Consider the following 20,681-nt stretch of genomic DNA (forward strand, 5'->3'; position numbering starts at 1 on the left):
CCCCGAGTGCTGTGTTGATTTATTTAAAAATTGGCCTGTGTATTTATTTGTATTCTCCTTACAAGAGTTAATTGTTTATTATTAGAGGTAAACAGTTTTCTGTAATAAATAATAAATGCAAAAAAACTGTAGTTTTTGTCTATGATGTAACAATATATACAACTTTATAAGCTATCACATATGTTTTGCGGCTCCAAACAAAATCAATTTGTGGAAAAGGGGGCAAAATGGCTCTTTTGGTCAAAAAGGTTGCAGACCCCTGGGTTAGACGAATCTATTTGTGATCATACTGTGTGACCTGCTTGTATGCACTTACACAATAGGTATACTGTTCTCTCTATGTGTTGTACTGTCTCAGTGTGAACAGAGATTAAACAACCAGCCAAACTCTTTTGAGAGCCAGGGAATGAGCAGCCATGCTCCTTTATTGATTATTTGCAGTCTACTGACATTCAAACGGAGTGAAACTAAAAAAAGAAGATACAAGGCACTTAAGGATCTCATACATGCAAGTGTAACATACACAGATTAACTCATAGGACGCTAAGTGTAAACAAGGTAAATATAGCTAATGCTAGCTGTGCAATAAGCATGTATATACAGGCTAGTATGGCTAACGCTAGCGTGTATGCTAGCGCGAATGCTAACGCATTTTAACGCAGTTTAAACATCTCCAAATGTCATCACATAAACACAATACATGTTACTAATCCTTACAGTCAGTGTAAGTGTTAGGCTTACACTTACAGTCATTGCTTTCTGACGGACTTGACCCTTTTACTCTTCAGGTTACACAGGGAAAATTAGTAGCAGTCTACTGCCATTGTGGGCGGTGTCCGTCAAAAAAAAAACGTAGAGCCAATCAGGAACTGAGAATTTAGTCCAACTTCCTTTTCAATCATACTCTCTCACACACACAACTATTCTTATGCACACACCCTATCATTCTGTTTTATACACATACCTATAGTCATTCACATGAACTATTATTACCTCTTATATAAGCTATTATTCGGCCTTTCATTCACTGCTACTGTTTTACATATATGACTATTGTTATTAACATGAAATACTATTCCCTCTTACAAAGGTTATTATTCTGTCTTACATACATTGTTTACCGATTACACACATACTACTATCCTCTTTCACATACACTATTATAATGTTCTATTAGATTATAGTTGTTTGTGACAGACGATAGTGTGTGTACGAGAGTATGATGGTGCGTTTAAGAGATTTTGTTTTTGTGTGTGAGAGAGAATAGTTATTTATGTATGATGGTATGAGTAAATGAAGGAAGGAATGACAGTACGTTAAAGACGGTATGATGCTGTGTGTGAAAGAGTCTGGTGGTGTACATGTGAGATTCTGATATGGTTTGTAAGACCAAGTATGAGTTGTGAGATGGCCACACACACACGCGCGGCCGGGCCCCCCCCCCCCCCCACACACACACACACACACACACACACACACACACACACACACACACACACACACCACACACACACACACACACACACACACACACACACACACACACACACACACACACCACACACACACCACAACACACACACACACCACACACACACACACACACACACACACACACACACACAATTTGAATGTTATGGAACCGTAAGAGGGTCACTGCATGCTCAATGTTCTGGACTGACTGGACCTCATTCAGACTGGATTACACTAACTAACCATGCACTTCACATCTATTCCACTTAGTCCACCTAATGGGCTGATCTGCCATGGCTGTACCCTTGTTAATGCTTAATACTTAATACTTAATACTCACATATCTGTATATATGTACATTCAGTGGATCATTGCTTAACTCCCGTTATTTGTTATGTCTATTATACTGTAAATACATGTTTATTCTTATTAATTTGTTATTTTACTTGTATTCTTTTTTCCCCAATGTATATTCCATGTGTATTATCTGTGTTTATTCTTATTCTGTTGCTGCCATAACATGTGAATTCCTCTACATCGATAAATAAAGGTCCATCTTATCTTATCGGTTTCATATAAGTCAAGCACATGTGCCGACATAAGTAGTGTTTTTTCCATTCAGAACTACCGGATTTAATGTAATCTTCCTGCGTCATTACCGTGGAGTCAAATCGAAGATGGATGCTTCTATTCATTGGTTTTCCTTGGCTATTATGCTACTGAGAGTATGTGCAGCCTTGCGGAGATTCAATAAAACACGGACAGCGATGTGTCCGATTTAAATGATTGGATGTGGCCTACGATTTATCATAAAGCATACCTATAAACACTCTCTTCCACATTCTTTGTGTTCAGTCTTACATGACAGTTGATCCGTCCAACAAAAAGGTGTGGATGTGGATCTAAGTGCCTGAGTTGTATCTCCTTTTGAGACATGTGGCACTGAAATTAGACAGACTTTAAAAGGATTTTATTCTGCCAGTTCACTAGTAAAGAGTCTGGATTGAGGCCATGTGCAAATTGAGCCACTACTTTTTTTTTAATTGCACTAAATCAATACATACAGTCGAGGTACAAAAAAAGCTACTTAAAGTCCCCTATTATACTGTTTTTCATCAATATTATAGCTCTCAGATATATAAAAAAAAAAATTGGCTCCAAATACCAAACAGATCATTGCAGCATTACCCATAATCCCCTCTGTTTCAGCCCTGTTTCCAAAGTGCTGATTCTCTGTCTGTTACTTTAGATGAAAATAAGGAGCCCCTCCCCACGCCCCTCTGAGAGACATTTGGTTACAAAGAACACAATGGTGCTCTAGGAGGAGATTCAGGTGATAAGGGGGGGGGGTGTTACCTTGGTTGGTTACATTACATTACATGTTACTTGTTAGACGCTTTTATCCAAAGCGACTTACATACTCAATACTGTGGACAATCCCCACAGGAGCTGTGGGGTTCGACCCACTACGCCACACGCCTCCAGCTGGTTATTGGCTAATGGTCACACAAGCCAAAAAATATCGTTATGACATCACAAAGTGGCCAAAATCTGATCAGCTCATTTTCAGACAGGTTTTTATAGAAATGGATCAGGACAAAAAGAGAGAGAATCTTTTTCCTGAAATGTTAAGAATCTCTTTACACAGAGGGGACACATGTTGATGTAGAAGAGACATGAAGAAGAGGGGACACATGTTTATGTATAAAGGACATAAAAAAGTAGATTTTGCATAATAGGTGACCATAATTGAAGCAGGAAGGCGAAAAGCATAGTTTTTTGGTCTTAAACTTTGAACTTTATGTCGAAATATTTCTGATCTCATCGTACAAATTCAAGGTTTTATCAGGTGTCACTGGGCTAAAAATAAACAGCATACAATACAGAATAATGCAAGCCTTACCCTTTAGAGAGTATATGTTACAATGTCATAACATATCAGAAAGTTCTAATTACAATATTTATATTTAAAATGTTGCTTAAATAAAAAATAGTTCATGTGGTGTGTACTGTGTAGCATTTGACATTATAATGTAAGAAGTTGAGAAGGGTTTATTTTCAGACAAATCCTGAATATTTTGGCTTCATTGGAATCTATTGTAATGTATCGTTTTAAGCTCACTGTGACTGAATTAAGCGCACTATGCGTATCTATATTATAAAACACAACTGCATTATGAATCGATGGACAGATGTAAATAAGAGATGGAGTCCGGTCAACGGGGTCTCTCCTCAATGTAGGTCTGCTGGTTCCTTCCCAGCACAGGACAATGGATCCTTCAATTCCTAGACATTAAAAGACAATGAGACATGCAGTGGGAGAAGGGTGGGGGGTGCAGGAGATGAAGAAGGGAGTCAAACAGTAGGGAGACACCTGGGGAATAACGGAATAGCGATGAAGTCATGCTGGGTGTCAGGTGGTTCAAAAGAAGTCGGTAGACAGCTGAGATATTCATCAGGAAATAACTTCTCTTTGCCTGACACCTAATCTTATAAAAGAATGAGTGATTCTGTTCAAGGACACCCAAAAGAGTGCTACATTCATGCTTCAATTCGTCTTGGCCAATAAGACATTTTCAATTATTTATGGAAAGTATTGTTTTTCTTTCATTCTTTTGTGTCATTGTGTCATTTTCTCTGCATATTATACTCAAGAAAATGCTCCATCGATAGACTTTTCTTTTTCTTAACCCCCAAAGCCTAGATGAAAATGAATCAGCATGCCACATCTTATAGTCTCCCAAAAGAAATGAACTAAGGCATGCGTTGGGTCTTTCAAAGGCGGAACCCTGTATAGCAAGTAACAGAGGACCAGGGGGACCTTTTGTTCCAACACACTAAGAAGCCTCAACAATCCATGGGAGCCTGCCTGCAGACCTCCACTCTCAGGACAGTTCCGGTGCAGGCTGCACTCTCAGGACACCTCCTCTGTCAGTACAGGAAGTGACGATTCTGACGAACACCATTTTTTCCCGCCCACCGAAGGACTCGTTTGATGGAATTTTTCAAATCACAATGGAGACTCATCACGGAGGTGATGAGTCCGCCCACCGTGCACTTTGGGTCGGCCTTGGTCAAGCCCTTTGGACCCCCCCAGCCTGGTTCTTGTAAAAGTGTTTCGCTCAAATGACACCATGGAGGAATGTAACGGGAGTTGACAGGGGACTCTGCCCGCCTCACGAGTGGCTATTTTCTTTTTTTCACTTTTCCCCGGTTTTATTATTTTTTAGGCTATTTCACCCGGTTACTACCGGGGACACTGCCCGGTCTCGGGTGTCCCCCCACGGCCTGTGTCCAGCCCCCCCCCCCCCACTCATCCATATATTAACTGGATTTTGACCATTTTTGTTGCATTGTTCTCCTCTCACTGATCGAATGGCAAACGCGACCCACTGTCGGAGGGCCTCCGCGCCGGGCCGGCCTAGTGCCGGTGCTCTGGTGGTCGGTTCCTCCGAACTGCGGGTTCGACTCTGATGGCCGGGAGGTGTGCTGCGTTGGGGTGGGGGACTACCCCCACTCTGCGTGTCTCTTCCTTCCCGGGCCGGCCGATATGAAGCGTGACCAAGACGCACCGTCCAGGGGTCCCATGGGTCCCGCAGCGGGGTGGAGGTTCCCAGCTGGAACCTCTCCACCTCCGCCGCGTATATATATATATATATTATATATATATATGAATGTCAGTACAGTATCACTTTTCATCACTTAGATTGATTGAACTGTTCTGCCCGTACAGCGCGTATCCCTATGCGTAGCTAGACAGTTAGCTAACATTTAAAAGTCCTCCAATAAAGATGCAAGGTTTTCTTTCTTGACTTTACTGTTCTTCTTTTACTTTGTAAAACTGTAACAATACAGAAATTCTTCCTGTACTGACAGTGGAGGTGTCCTGAGAGTGGAGGTCTGCACCGGAACTGTCCTGAGAGTGGAGGTCTGCTGGCAGACCCCTCTCCAACAATCCTTTCCAGGACCACATTACTAATACCAAGATGAACTTTGGTAGAAGAGCGCTATACCAATGATTATTCAAAAGTCAGAAAAACCCATGTCGCATCATTAAAAGTCAAGCCGAGCGAGCTGGACTGAACACACTGAGGGATAACTTTCATTATTCAAGAGAAAAGTGACTGAATACAGATTTTCTTTTTTCTGAGGCATTACTGGAGAATATGAATAATAGGCAGCACTTCATCTCCTGCATCCCCTCCCCCCTCTTTCACCCCTTCCCTACCAGCTCCTCCGCACCCCCACCCCCTCTATCTCTCTGCTTCTCATTCATCCTCTCCATCGCCACATCTCATTCTGATCAATGTCTTCTCCGGAGAACCCCGACTGAATTCAGATGAAACGCTCTGCGCTCGCCTCACAAATCACACCTGAGAGCCTGAGCTGCTGCAAGCACATCTTCCTCTTCCTCCTCGCTTCCTCTTCCTCTTCCTCTCTGCTTCCTCTGTTGCCATGATGTTCCAATCATCAGAACTTATTGGTACATTTCTACTCTTGTTCCAAAACCATCTTTCGCATCGTGTCTTTTTTCGACAATAGTCACAAGAAAAAGAGGGAGCGCAGTTAAGAAGCTACGAGAGGCCAATGGCTGAGTTCGTAGATTGACCTGAACTGGCCATGACTGGACACACACACACACACACACACACACACACACACACACACACACACACACACACACACACACACACACACACACACACACACACACACACACACACACACACACACACACACACACACACACACACACACACACACACACACACACACACACACACACACACACACACACACACACACACACACACACACACACACACACACACACACACACACACACACACACACACAGACTTTTGAAACGTGAAATGAGGGCTGACTGAGACCAGCGGCCAGGCAGCTTCGGTGTGATGAAGTGAAACGTTTGTTTTCCACTAACTCTCCTCTAGGTAATGATCATGTTCCATTCTGCCCGGCCTGCCCTCTCCTGTGGCTCCAATGAAATGCATTAATACACTTTAAGACTGATTAAGATCTATGTAACGTTATAGACCTTTCTCTTTTTTAAACTGCACAGTTCACCAGGAGTTTGTATCCATTGCTTCCTGCGACTGCAACAGCCAGAGTATTACAGGGATAATCCACACTGAGCAAAAGTCAAATTGGGTTGGATTTAAAAGGATGTTCGACACTGGAATATGAATCAAATCGAAATAACTTCCTGGGTTGGCCCAGAAAAGAACTGTCTAACACAATGGCCAAACACAGGTCTCATTTCGCTGTGTCCCAGATATCAGAAATGGTTCGGTTAAAGCTGGTTGAGGCTGATCTTTGGCTACCTGGAAACTGTGTATTACTGACACTAAAAGGAACTGCAACATGTTCAGCATGCGTGTCCTGTTCAGACAAACTGTACAACTGTGGGTAATTTGAATATTCCATTAATTAGGCGTAATTGCAGTTCAAACCATTTAAGGTTTTGTTTAGACACAGTAGCAGTGGGCTTATCTCTCTGTCTCTACATTTACATGTTTGCTTCTCATACACCACCTCTGTAGGAGAAGAAGACATGTTACCGTACTCCAGAATGGGACACCTGAATGAAGTAAGCTAAAAAAGTCCTTTGTGTTTTTGAATGACTGAAATGCAATTAACAAACATTTCTATTCATCTATTTTTATGTTGCATGATCATTGCCACATTCATATTACTCATTTGGTTTGATTCAAGTAATCACCACAGGACTTCATCATCCCCAATTTTTTATTTTGAATATAATATTAAAAAAGATATTACCTACGCCAAGAAGGTCATGATTTATAGCAATTTTAGTTTTTCCGTCCGTTTGTCTGTCTGTAGGATTACAAAAAACGACTGCCACCATTTTTTTGAAACATGGCTTAATGTCATAGCAGAATATTGTTCATGATTTTACAAAGTATTCAGTGAAATAGTTTTCCGGCAGTCCATGTGATTTAAGCACTTGATCCATTGAAATGTGTATAAATAGACTCGAGATGCCACACCGAAAAACACGTGTCTCTTTCTGGCGTGAGTTGGTGTATTAAAGAAGCAACAGATACCACAAAGCCACAGCCACAAATATTACATTTCTGTTGTTTGAGTCTGTGCTCAAGCTCAATGATAATGAGGTTAAAGTGTCAACTCTGAGCTTTAATTGGATACTTTATACATACACACAATTTAAAGTGGGAAGAAATAATTGGGCAAGTTAACATAAAGTTACACAAAGGCATAGTACTCAATATTTAGTTTAGGCAGACAGTACGCGAAGTGTACGGAGGTATTTGACACTAAGAGAGCAAAGATCAGCATGAAATTATTTGATACTTGTTTCTGGCCTTTTTGTCTTCTCTTTAATGAGCAACAGTAAATACCACTCTTCCATCCTAAAAGCATCTTAGTTTCAATGGCTGTGTCTAGGACTTGGTGCTGCTACTTTGCCTCAAAATCAGACTCTACTCTGCTCTGTAGGTGGGAGAACATTTGATCACACACCTACAGTAGGTTTGCACACCCAATTCACAAAGCATGGTTGAACTGGCCTGTACACTATTTACAGGAGATTCAGCTTATATCAACCCCTTTTCCAACGAGGCAGTTCCAGTTTGAGCAGATGCCCAAGCAGATCCATGTTTGGTTTCCACTGCCGCGTCGCAGACTCTCAGCACTGAAAATAGTTCCACTGGAGTATGCAAGAAGCAACGGTTCATAGCGAAAGTGAAACACTCTTGCAGAAGCAGCTGCGCCCAGACCCCAAAGTGGATAGAACGTGACCACACTTATAAACGTTGCACAACATTAACCAGGCATTTGTGTGACATATTATTTATCATTCACCATACTTTGAAGGATTCTCCATTTGATATCCTTGTGGTGGCCCTTTATGGCGAATCATTCATATGCCATATTTCTGCCTTGTCTTGACACAATGGAGTATTATATACATTGTGTTGGATTCTTATATTAAACACATATAAGTTATATTTCAATTGGCTCTTAATCTTGTTATACATTAGTCAGAATGGCTTTGGTAGCATCACCAATTTAATACGCGAGAAACTTCACATTCCACACCCTTTATTTAGGCACTATGTTTCAAAACATAGTCAATTAAAAAAGGGGTAATAGAGAAGTGAGAAAGGCTTTTCCAAAATCATCAATCAGTCTCAGTGCTGGCACTTTTAAAACAAATATAGTAGTTGACATTTAGCACCAGCTTTTTATATGCTTAAGGTTTAAAGTGCTTGCCAAACTCTATTTTCCTCTATCCTAACATGTTCACTTCTGCCAAGGGCCAAGTAAAAGACTTCTTCACGTCATTCTCAGTTAGGCTTTATTTGACGAATGTAAATGTAATGACTTGCAACTGTCAGATAATAAACAGCAGTCGGTTCAGCATATTATTTATATCTTCCTGCGGTTTTTGGAGGTAGTGGTGCATCCATCACACATCATTGAGCTACTTCTACATCATCACAAGCTTTACTTTGAGTTGATGCCTCTCATGCTGACTGCTTTGAAATATAACCCAACGTTGTCAGTGTTAACCTTCCAAGAAACATGTTTGCCTTTCTGCTTTCTAGGTGTTAGATTATAGTTAGACCCCAAGTTCAAGCTTGGATTGTAACGCTCTAAAATTCTAATGCAACAGGACTTTTTTTCATAGCAGACAACAGAATACTACGAAGCCGGATTTTCGCTTAGCGGCTAACTTCAGGGAAAACTCAGGGTTTCCGGTCCTACGAAGCTGGTTCTCTTTTTAGCAGGCTAGATCTCCATGGTAACTTATGCTTAGCGGCTAACCTGGTCGGGACCAGGTTAGTTTGCAGGCTAAGAGCTCAACTCAGTGAAAGCACCGCCTGCTGACCAATCAGAGCTCAGTGTGCGGAGTTTAAAGCGATCAAGTCATATTACAGGAGAAAGGAAATACAGAAAAACTGCCGTTGCAGGAAAGACGGCCGGCAAAAATCACCTGACTGTGTGAACGTTAACATTAATAGAATATCACCTCCATCTTCAGAGCAATCTGACTATTATAACATTAGCGTTAAGAAAGCTTAATTAAATATCTGCCACAACATAATTAACCGGATAAAAGTAACATTACGTACAGTACAGTACAGTCCGTGGCACTGAGTGCAGACGTCGATGTGTCCCATTATCATTCTGATCATATATTTCCTGATCTGAGTCAGCTGAGCCGTATCTGGCCGTGCAACACTCACAGTGTCACAGACTGTATGCAGAAGTATTATTTTAAGCAACACATTAAGTTGAGGAAACACTCGAGTCAAATGTAATTAAAGTCAGATCGTGTCTTAGACGGGGCAGCAGTGATATCATAAACCTGTTCATGTGCACATTCAAACACTGTTTACCAGCTGTATCCACCGATTGATGGAATAAATAACCTTAGGAATAGGCGCCAAGATCACAACACTGCACTTATAAAAAGTGTCCATCAACAATAAAAGCCTGCTTTAGAGAACAGTTAGCCCTAGATTCCACCGGGTCATTTCAGAAGCATTTCAGAAGTGGAGCGTCTTGCCTGCCGGCTCGCAGTTGTTGTTGATTTGGACATATTTCCTGGACAGGCTACTTTGTGCAGACAAAGTTAATAATCATTTTAATATTCCAGTTATAAACAACATGAATCAAACATGTGTTGCTGTATTTTAGTGCATTCATAATCATAATCATTCTATATAAATAATTTACACAGTGCCTGTAAACCGGAGGAGAACGCTGGCATTTCTCCCCATACTTGAAAGACGACGGAGGGATAGGGTCTGCAAAATTAGTTTATTTTTTGGGATTGATTGGATGCTCTGACCGGTCCACTTCCTGCCCGGCACTATGCAACGCCTCGCGTCGAAAATAGACTTGCATCCTATTTTAGCGGAGCCCAGCGCCGAGACGCTTCTGGGACGCTTCTAGCCGTAATGCGGCAGAGCAGCGATCGGAGACGGACCCGGTGGAATCTAGGGGTTAGGGGAAAAAGTTCATACTGTATGTTTTGATGCCAAAGAGTTGTCTTCCACAATGTTCATCTATTGCTCCTTAATGAGACACGATGTAGATGGAAATGGCTTAACCCCATACATTTCAAAGACAGCCATGATCCTAACTTGGCTGTGGCATCTTGTTTTCCTGCCATGCCAACACACTCTCACTCCCTAAGCGTCCAATAGCGACGTTTGGTCAGTGTCCGTGGCGTCCAATTGTGACGCTCCTAGGCTCCTTCAGCGTCATAAAGGGACGCAAATAGCTTTCAACTGATTGCAATGTATTCCCATCTGCGTCGGGATTTGACGCTCATGGAAGCACGGCATTCGTTTATGCCGGCTGCCCTTAAAGGCAATGTGAGCGTCCATTCCCATTGGATAACGGAGAATTGTACACCCGGAAGTAAGTATTCCTCTTACTGTCGATTGATTTTACAGTGATATCTGCACTACTCATCGACTAAAAAACACCAGATTATCCTTGTTAATTACACAACATTGATTGGTTTAAATTGTGTGCAATGCTTTTGTATTTTTCCTCTTCGATTCGGAGAAACAAATATTTTTTCTGAGTAAAGGATGGCAGAAGACACTACACTACCCATAATCCCCAGCTATTGTTTGGACTACACCATGTGCTCTGTTTGACAAACCCCGTGATAGTCCTCAAGCTCTGTGATTGGAGAGTGTGCTCCGAGGGTTAAGCCGATTCTCGAACAGCACTTGAAATGGGATGGAACCACGGCAGACTGTCCAAAACTGGATTTGAACGGGTCCACCGCGTCCCCCCTCCCCCACCCCGTCCCCAGAACTACACATGCTGGCTATTCTGTTTCGCAACATGTTCTCTATGGCACGTCTCTACTGGGAGTTGTAGTTTTAAAGGACGTTTTCGTATTTCCCATAATAAAAAGTTGCCAGTATTAAACTGTGTACATCCCTGGAGGTTTAGGGGACAGGAAACACTCACATTTAAAACATATAATTAATAAATGGGTGAAAATTGCTTGTGCCCATTATGGGCAGTATTAATATATATACCCACATGCCAGCTAAGGTCAGAAGAGCTTTATTTAACAGCTGGTCTTATGTGTGTGACCCCTGTGATAACATTACATTACATTAATTGATAAGCCTGAAACATGCACTTGTCAAGGTTCAGAGGCACATTGTGCAAATATGGCAGTAGCCATCGATCAGCTTAAGATAAGATATACTTTATTGATCCCAAGTTGGAACATTTGCGTTACATCAGCATGTGTAACAGTTAAATATGCAGTTGTGTTTATTTGAAAATCATTTAGTATAATCACACAAATTCTGTGTTTTATATTCAACAATTCTGTGTTATTTATTTATTGATTGTTCAATACCTGACAAGGCCGGAGATGAAATATCTACATACATCTTATAAGAGTATAACACATTATGTATAATATCAGTTAAAATAAGTGCTTCAACATAGTTAACATTGCTGGAGGTATGCACAAATATTGATAGATGTCTTGTAATGCACTGTTGAGGAACCTGCAACCCAAGTTTGGAACTGGGACAAGAAAAACTGCGGAGAAGTAACGGGGCAGAAACCCTCCTTTTTACGCAGCGGTCCAGACATAGACATCAAACGGCGACACATATTCACTTGCCAGTTACTTTGGCATCAGGGCAGGGATATCTAGATACTTTCCAAGGTTTGACATCATGAATTGTGCTACTTTTAAAGCAAGGAGCGATGTTTTCAAATCTGTAATCAAAAAGCTCCTCAAAAACGCAAGCAGGTCCTACCGTTGGCTTTTCAAACTGACAAGAGACGCTCTAACTGTTTTTCAAATGTAACAGTTTGAAAAGCAAGCAAACTGTTTGATTGTCTTTAGTTTTCCGCTGTCTTGTGATAGCAACATGGAGGATTTTAACATTCATTTTAATATATTTGGAGAGCACAGTAATTTGGAGTAATGGTTAGTGGCTGATGAGTCCCCAGTGAAGAAAAGAAAAAGACAAGAGGGACAAGAAAACAGCGGAGAAGTAACGGGCAGAAACCCTCCTTTTTATGCAGCGGTCCAGACATATACATCAAACGGCAAAACATACAGTGTGCAGTTACTTTGGCATCAGGGCAGGGATATCTAGATACTTTCCGAGGTTTGACATAATGAATTGTGCTACTTTTAAAGCAAGCAGCGATGTTTTCAAATCTGTAATCAGAAAGCTCCTCAAAAACGCTATCGAAGCAGTTCCTGCCGTTGCTACGTTAGTTCAAACAGTAACAACGGACTATTTTTCTTCGCGGATGCATGTCAATTTAAATCAATACATACAACTATTTTTTAAATCAATAAAATCATTTTCTAAATCCATAAAAGTGTGACCGGACGTCACGTCTCCTCCCTCTGTGACGCTGCTTGGCACCATGCCAGCGCACCTGCTATTTTGCGCACCTGCTATTTAAGTGGAGACAAATCTGCTCCCTCCCCCTCCGCTTCTCCTTGAATGTGGCCGCGTGGATTGTTTGGCGTGGTAGCTCGCGCATCACACTCTCTACCAGACAGGTAAAACCTCTTGCATTTCTGTCATCTATTCATGGGCACGAGCGACACCCGGCTTGACACTACTCTGTCTTAGCGCAGCTGACGCCCGGTGCGTTTGAGGAGGATTGGCTCCGGAGGTTCCCGGTTTTGCAGTGTTGCAACTATTGGTGAGTTGCCGTTGTCTGCCGTGTTCTCATCTTCAGCTTGGTTCCTCTGGTGTACTGACTGTTATTAATGTCACGGTGGGATTTGGCCGTGGGATTGTTGGGTCTCGCTCTCCCTTCCCTGTGGGCTCTGTGGCTGCAACTGGCCGCACAGGCTGGTATGTATGAACTTCCCCATGGATAACTTTTAATGCAATAAACTTAAGTAGGCTATTCACCAGTCATTTTAAACCACTTTCCAGGGGTGCCATAAACATTCTCCCTTCCTGGTGGGCTCTGTCTTACTTATGTGTGCAGTGGATGTACATGATCTTTAGTTTGCTAGTTATTACGAAGATTACTTCAGGAAATCGCGACGTTTTCATTGTTACCAAGGTGGTTGCTAGGGACGCTGCTATCGATATTATTTCTGTTATGTTGTGTAACTGTATAATGGTGTTATCTTTATTGCTACCCCCTTCCCCGTCAATGTATAGTGCTGTTCCACAGCCTAAACATATTAGTTTAACAAAATCCGCATCTAAAGATAGCCTACGTTATTTTCCCCCTGTGCAATTCCAGTCTCACATCTCACAGCACATCGTCATTAACAAATACCGGAAACAGACCGAAAACACTTTATTCCGAGTGTGCTTGCTTTTCTCTTTGAAAGTCATCACATAACGGCATTGTAATACACGGTTCGGTATTACATATCTGCCGTAGTTCTGTATTTATAGAGCCCTGATGAGAAGACAAACATGAGGAACTGAAAACGTGACGTGGATCATAAATATATCAGCCATTAAACAACATCTTACATTTCTTTTCACACAATACGTCTCCTTGCAGTATCAACACTAATTCGGCTGACTTTTATAATTGATTCAATTGGTAGATAGGCTGTATTTACACCATAAAGGTGCACAGCTGATTTAACCTGGTTAAAGCATGTTATTGAATTTCATTATTTTTATTATTAGATATTAATACGATCCCTATAAAGTATATTCATTACTCGTTATTCTCTACTAATAGTTCATTAAAGACTGTATGTAACGACTATTTTGCACATCCCTTTCTAAGGTTTATTGACATATCATATAGGCCTACACAACTGTGGTGTAGTTCTGCATTGAATGAAAAACTTGGGTTGCAGGTTCCTCAATAGTGCATTACAAGACATCTATCAATATTTGTGCATACCTCCAGCAATGTTAACTATGTTGAAGCACTTATTTTAACTGATATTATACATAATGTATTATACTCTTATAAGATGTATGTAGATATTTCATCTCCGGCCTTGTCAGGTATTGAACAATCAATAAATAAAGAACACAGAATTTGTGTGATTATACTAAATGATTTTCAAATAAACACAACTGCATATTTAACTGTTACGCAAATGTTCCAACTTGGTATCAATAAAGTATATCTTATCTTAAGCTGATCGATGGCTACTGCCATATTTGCAAAATGTGCCTCTGAACCTTGACAAGTGCATGTTTCAGGCTTATCAATTAATGTAATGTAATGTTATCACAGGGGTCACACACATAAAACCAGCTGTTAAATAAAGCTCTTCTGACCTTAGCTGGCATGTGGGTATATATATTAATACTGCCCATAATGGGCACAAGCAATTTTCACCCATTTATTAATTATATGTTTTAAATGTGAGTGTTTCCTGTCCCCTAAACCTCCAGGGATGTACACAGTTTAATACTGGCAACTTCTTATTATGGGAAATACGAAAACGTCTTTTAAAACTACAACTCCCAGTAGAGACGTGCCATAGAGAACATGTTGCGAAACAGAATAGCCAGCATGTGTAGTTCTGGGGACGGGGTGGGGGAGGGGGGACGCGGTGCACCCGTTCAAATCCAGTTTTGGACAGTCTGCCATGGTTCCATCCCATTTCAAGTGCTGTTCGAGAATCGGCTTAACCCTCGGAGCACACTCTCCAATCACAGAGCTTGAGGACTATCACGGGGTTTGTCAAACAGAGCACATGGTGTAGTCCAAACGATAGCTGGGGATTCTGGGTAGTGTAGAGTCTTCTGCCATCCTTTACTCCTGGGAATGGACGCTCACATTACCTTTAAGGGCAGCCGACATAAACGAATGCCGTGCTTCCATGAGCGTCAAATCCCGACAGATGGGAATACATTGCAATCAGTTGAAAGCTATTTGCGTCCCTTTATGACGCTGAAGGAGCCTAGGAGCGTCACAATTGGACGCCACGGACACTGACCAAACGTCGCTATTGGACGCTTAGGGAGTGAGAGTGTGTTGCCATGCATAACTCAGAGCGAGTGAGGGAAAGTAAATAAGGGAAGTTGTTAGGACAAATGATCATCAGTTTGTCGAGAAATACATACTTCTGATGTTCTTTCTTGTTTTATGTCTGTTAAGACGGCAATGAAGAGTTGTTTTCCGTCAAAAGAAATCAAAGAAGAAAGCCGGGCAGAACACTGTCTCCACCATGTCAAGCAAACACTCTCATGAAAGCAGGTGAGATAGGTTTCCTACCTTAGGTGGAATTACATACAAATTAGGGCTGTCAAACGATTAACATTTTTAATCAGATTAATCACAGCTTAAAAATTAATTAATCATGATTAATCACCATTCGAACTATGTCCAAAATATGCCATTTATTTATGTATATTGTTGTGGGAATGGAAAGATAAATGAAAGAAGGCGGATATATCCATTTAACATACAGTATCTATGTTTATTATAACGTTTTTCTGCGTGTCAAAATGAAAGACAACCCACACACCTATCAATCATCAAACCGTGGGGTCTTAATTAATTACGTGTTGATTTCTATCAACGGGGGAGTACTTCAGGAAAGTCGACAGAGGGAGGGGGGGGGGGGCGGCGGCGGCTAGTGGAGTACTTCGTGACCACAGAGTGTGAACGTTGTGATCAGCTGTTTTAGCGCAGTTCTCCAGTGAAGGGGGGGGGGGGGGCCCTCCGCAGCCGGTTGGCGTAGTTTTGGCACAATTCCGTTGTACAGACCGACGTTAACAGCAGCCCTGTCTGTGCACACGGAGACCGACTCTGTCGTCCGGTGATCTAACCGCCTTCTGGAAAAGCTTCACAAGTACGTCGGTACGCAAATGCGCTTTGTGACAAGTGACGGTACGCATTTCAGATTACGCACATAACCTGCGTACCAGTTATGTGCACCCCTGTACTACAGCAAAAGTATTCTCCGTCGGGACTTCCTGCAACAACACCACGCCGTTATCAAAGATGTTCTATTGAGTAGACGATCACTACGCGACAAAAGTTTTCAAAACCGTGGCTACTGAAATCAATCTTACTAACGGCTGTCTGTGCAATTTACTCCGCGAGTTGGCAGACTTTATTTTGCTTACTTTAACATCATTTTTCATGGTGGGGCTAAGCCATTTCTTGGTATGGGTGTAGCCTACCCCAGCCATACCCTGGCGCTGCCACTGGTGGCGGGCCATTCTGCACATGCGTTAAATATTTTAACGCAATTAATTCAAAAAATTAATTACCGCCGTTAACGCGATAATTTTGACAGCACTAATACAAATATATTTTGGTGTTCATCTAGATATACATATATATATATATATATATATATATATATATATATATACATTGGCTAAAACACAAGCATACTCATACATATGACATTAGTTACTAAGCATGTTTTCCTGAAAAATAGCCTATAGTTAGAACAACAGAAAGTTCTTTGAGTTCTAAGATGACAGCGTCTGTTCACACTATTTACGGGTGAAGTGTGTTGTTCTAAAATTAGTTTCTTATCCAGGGTGAGTCAAGATATTTAACACACTGCTCCGTCTTAACTGCTTTATTACTGATGCAGTTTGTGTACTTTGTTGTGTGTAGGACTTCGACTGACACATTTGATTTGTTGGAATTGAACGCAGGCTTCAGCCAAAACATTGCCAGAGGCAAGACTGCTGCCTGTAACTCAAATCCGCCATATGGGATTTCTATGTGGACTTATCCAGTGCCTTTATGGTCCACTTGCTCAGTGGTGTGCAGCTGGTTAGATTATGTTATGGAGATTTTGTTTTTTGGCCTCATTTATAACGCTGTGCGTAGGATTCACGTGGGAAGGTTGCTTACGTAGTAGAAATCCAAGAAATAGGTACAGAAATGTTCCGACATTTTCCGATTCACAAAACATTGCGTACCGGCGAGGAAAGTGCGTACGGCACTTCCTACGCCGGTTTCCCTTTATCAATCACAATCGACTCGAAATGCGGTGCAGCTTTTGCGGGATCCACGTAACGCCCATATTTGCCTATAAATAGTCAAAGAAACGCCCATTCATTCATTCTGACTGACTTTATGAAGAAGATCGCAGGAAATGACGACAGCTAAAAAAGACATCTCACACCAGAGTAGCAGCATGGAGGTCGGATCGTCACCAACATATATAAATAAGTGGTCCGAAAAAAGTTAATGACAAAATAAATACGCCTTCCTCAGGCAGTGTGTTTGTACCGGGGACAGGTGTTAGAAATTAAAATCAATGTTTGATAGCTTAAACATACCGTCAGTTTAAATCATAGACTGTATATATAAATGAACGTAGTGTCCGTGACGTCACCCATAGGATTCTGCAGAGTTGCCGTGAAGCCCTTAGTAGGCGGAGTCGGCCACTAACGGCTCGACTGTGACCTCAGAGTCTAATCCCGCCTGCTCCAAATAAGGGCAAAGAGGCGGAGCCGAGGCGGGACCTGCTGCCTCCGAACTGGAAGTAAACAGAGCTAGCTCAGGCTAAGAAGCTAAGCTAACATGAAATACATGCATACCAAGTTACTGCAAACAGTGTAGTTCCCCTATATAAACGTTACATTCATAATCAAATGAGACAATCTGCAAGAGAATTAGCTATATTTTGTTACTTTTAATGCTTGTCATTCACACGTTGAGAAAAGACGGACTCCACGCCGGCTGGAGCTAGCCCCCTGCGGCTCCGTTAGCTCCGGCGGCCACCACTGGGATAATTGGGTCCCCTATTAACATTTGCTCCCGTTTGGCATTATGGGCGTCATAGCCAGAGACTATAAAAGTCTTACCCAAGGCTGAATCATAAACTAAAATGTATATGTATGCATAAAGGGTTACGTCCTTAGCTGGCTAATAAGTAACAAGCTAAGCTACCAAGCACACAAACACCTGCGAACGGGGTTAACATATAATATTATCATTTTAGACTTCTTGGAAGTTCTGTTAGTTCATTCAAGCGCACATCACGACATTTTAATTGTCTGGTATTAGTAACAATATTCCCTAAAAGGCACAATCACCACGAACACGGCTAAGGCTAAAGGGTCAAGTACAGTACTATGACTAACTAACGTTGTAGCCTCTATGGGTGTAGCCTAGCAGAGTGGACAAGTTGCTGTTAGCTGACAGTGAGGCATGTACGTGTCCATCAACGTGACCACACCCTAATTTATGCAAACACTTTAAGACCTAATATAAATAAAAGGGTCGTGTTAGAAAACAATTCACTCACAGATTCATAATCATGAAGGTGGAATCTAACTATATCGATAATAATATGTATTGCATCCAGGGGTAGAAACATGTTTATTTCTGCTGTAAAGTTGGGCATTTTAACATGGGGGTCTATGGAAATTGCTCCTTTCTGCAGCCAGTCCCTAGCGGCCCATGTATGAACTGCAGTGTGTGGCACTTCCGTATTGGCTTCCCGGCTGTTCCCCAGAGTTTGCCGCTTGGTTTAAATGCTATTTTATTCTGGAAAAAAACGGAAGTTCTCAATACCAAGCTTTTATTCTGAAAATCCTTCATGACGACATCCGGGACTACCGTCCATTAGTATCATTAAAGTGGCTATTGAAGCTGTTAACATGTATTACATATAAAGTTATTAAACAGATAAGGAGGAGAAAAGGCATGTGGAAGTAAGCAATGATTGTAAAATTTCGAAATCCTCTGTTTAACGCAATATCGTACACAGAAGAACGAGGGGGGGAAGTCCCCTACGGCACTACAGCTCACAGAGAGGAGGAGCAAACAGCCAGCAAGCGGGAAAGACGAAGGCTTGTGAGCTCTCTTCTGCACGGCCACCACTGGGAGAGGAAGCTGCAGCCTTTCTCTCCTGACTGAACAATCTCCTGCTTGTAACATTACCGTGTCTTTTTATTAATTAAAGTACCATTTGAACCTTCCCAGAGACTCCATTTAGTCTCCTTTTAAAGCCTTTCTCCTGGACGCGAGAATAACGAACACAGCATAACACAGGAGACCCCCTTGATGAGAAACTGTAAGAAATGATTGGGAATCCCTCCGGAGTGGAGTCATGACGACTGGATCTGAATTATGTTTTTGTATTTGGTGGGTTGTGTCCCAGCTGTCGATCAGCTGTGCGCAGCGTCTCCACCAGAGTCCTGCACGGGTCTGATTTTCAAGACCCGCTCCCGCCCCACACCCGCGACGTGCAATACCGAACCCGCCCCGCTACCCGCACATATTGCCAATTAGTTCCGCAACCCGACCCGACCCGTCGGCACAAGATACGCGACCCGTCCCGAACCCGCATAGCCTATATATGAGCAGTTAAAACGTGCAATTATTAACACACGCAGTTGCATATTTGTCTCAAAAAGCGTGGGATGTTGGTTATTTTCTCCATCTAGGAACCAAAAGCCTCCAGACGCTGGGTTTCGCTCTTGAGGAAGAGTTATTGAAATGCTGTATTCTCCGCTAGAGAGCTTCACCTCAGCCATTTCGAATGTGGCGCGCACAGCAGCAGATTGATGCGCTGCAGAGGTTATGATTATGCACGGTCCCGCGGGGGAGAGGTCTGAGGATTTAAACACTAAACTAAATTATCATTATTTCAATATATTTATTATGCAACACCCGCGACCCGACCCGCATCATCTTTGTTTTACCCAGAACCGAACCCGGAAAAAAGCGTTTGGAAAAATACCACCCGCGAATCACCTTTTTTGCGGGTCACCCGTCGGGTACCCATCGGGTACCCGCGGGTACCCGACCCGATGCAGGACTCTGGTCTCCACTGCAGCCTGTGCATCTCAACCCCTCCCCGCAGCAACTCTATATCCACCAGTTAAAGGAAATACAACTAATGTGTTATATTAGCTGTACAATTTACCACATATGGTATTCTTAGTTTCCATACCTCCTGTGTTTTACGAGCGACTTATCAAGTCTTGGCAAACGGCATAAAACACGATTAAACGTGATAAACCATGCTCGTATCTACAACCTATAGAAAAGCAAAACGGCGTCAGTTTAGACGTAATTCTGTCCTCCTGCTTACCGCATCATTTATGAGAAAACATTTCATAACATTAACACAACATATTTGAGGTGGGTTTAAATAACATAGCCGTATTATTTCCACATATTTCTCTCCATTCTTCCTTCTGCCAACGGTGTCGCAGTTTCCCGTCTCTCCCGTTTGTGTGCTAAGTGCATGGGTTAGA

At 42.0% G+C, this 20,681-nt stretch overlaps 1 protein-coding gene and 1 long non-coding RNA gene across 2 annotated transcripts in view; one reads left to right on the forward strand and one right to left on the reverse strand.

Annotated features, from left to right (window-relative positions):
- LOC117462450 (neural-cadherin-like) overlaps positions 1-20,681 on the reverse strand; it is a 575,403-nt gene that overhangs the window by 175,075 nt on the left and 379,647 nt on the right.
- On the forward strand, positions 12,689-19,380 carry LOC117462469 (uncharacterized). Its single transcript, XR_004553828.2, has 3 exons — positions 12,689-13,057; positions 13,136-13,203; positions 19,187-19,380. It is a non-coding gene; the product is annotated as an uncharacterized lncRNA (long non-coding RNA).

This window comes from Pseudochaenichthys georgianus, chromosome 3 (genome assembly GCF_902827115.2).
Source record: "Pseudochaenichthys georgianus chromosome 3, fPseGeo1.2, whole genome shotgun sequence".
Classification (NCBI taxonomy): Eukaryota; Metazoa; Chordata; class Actinopteri; order Perciformes; family Channichthyidae; genus Pseudochaenichthys; species Pseudochaenichthys georgianus.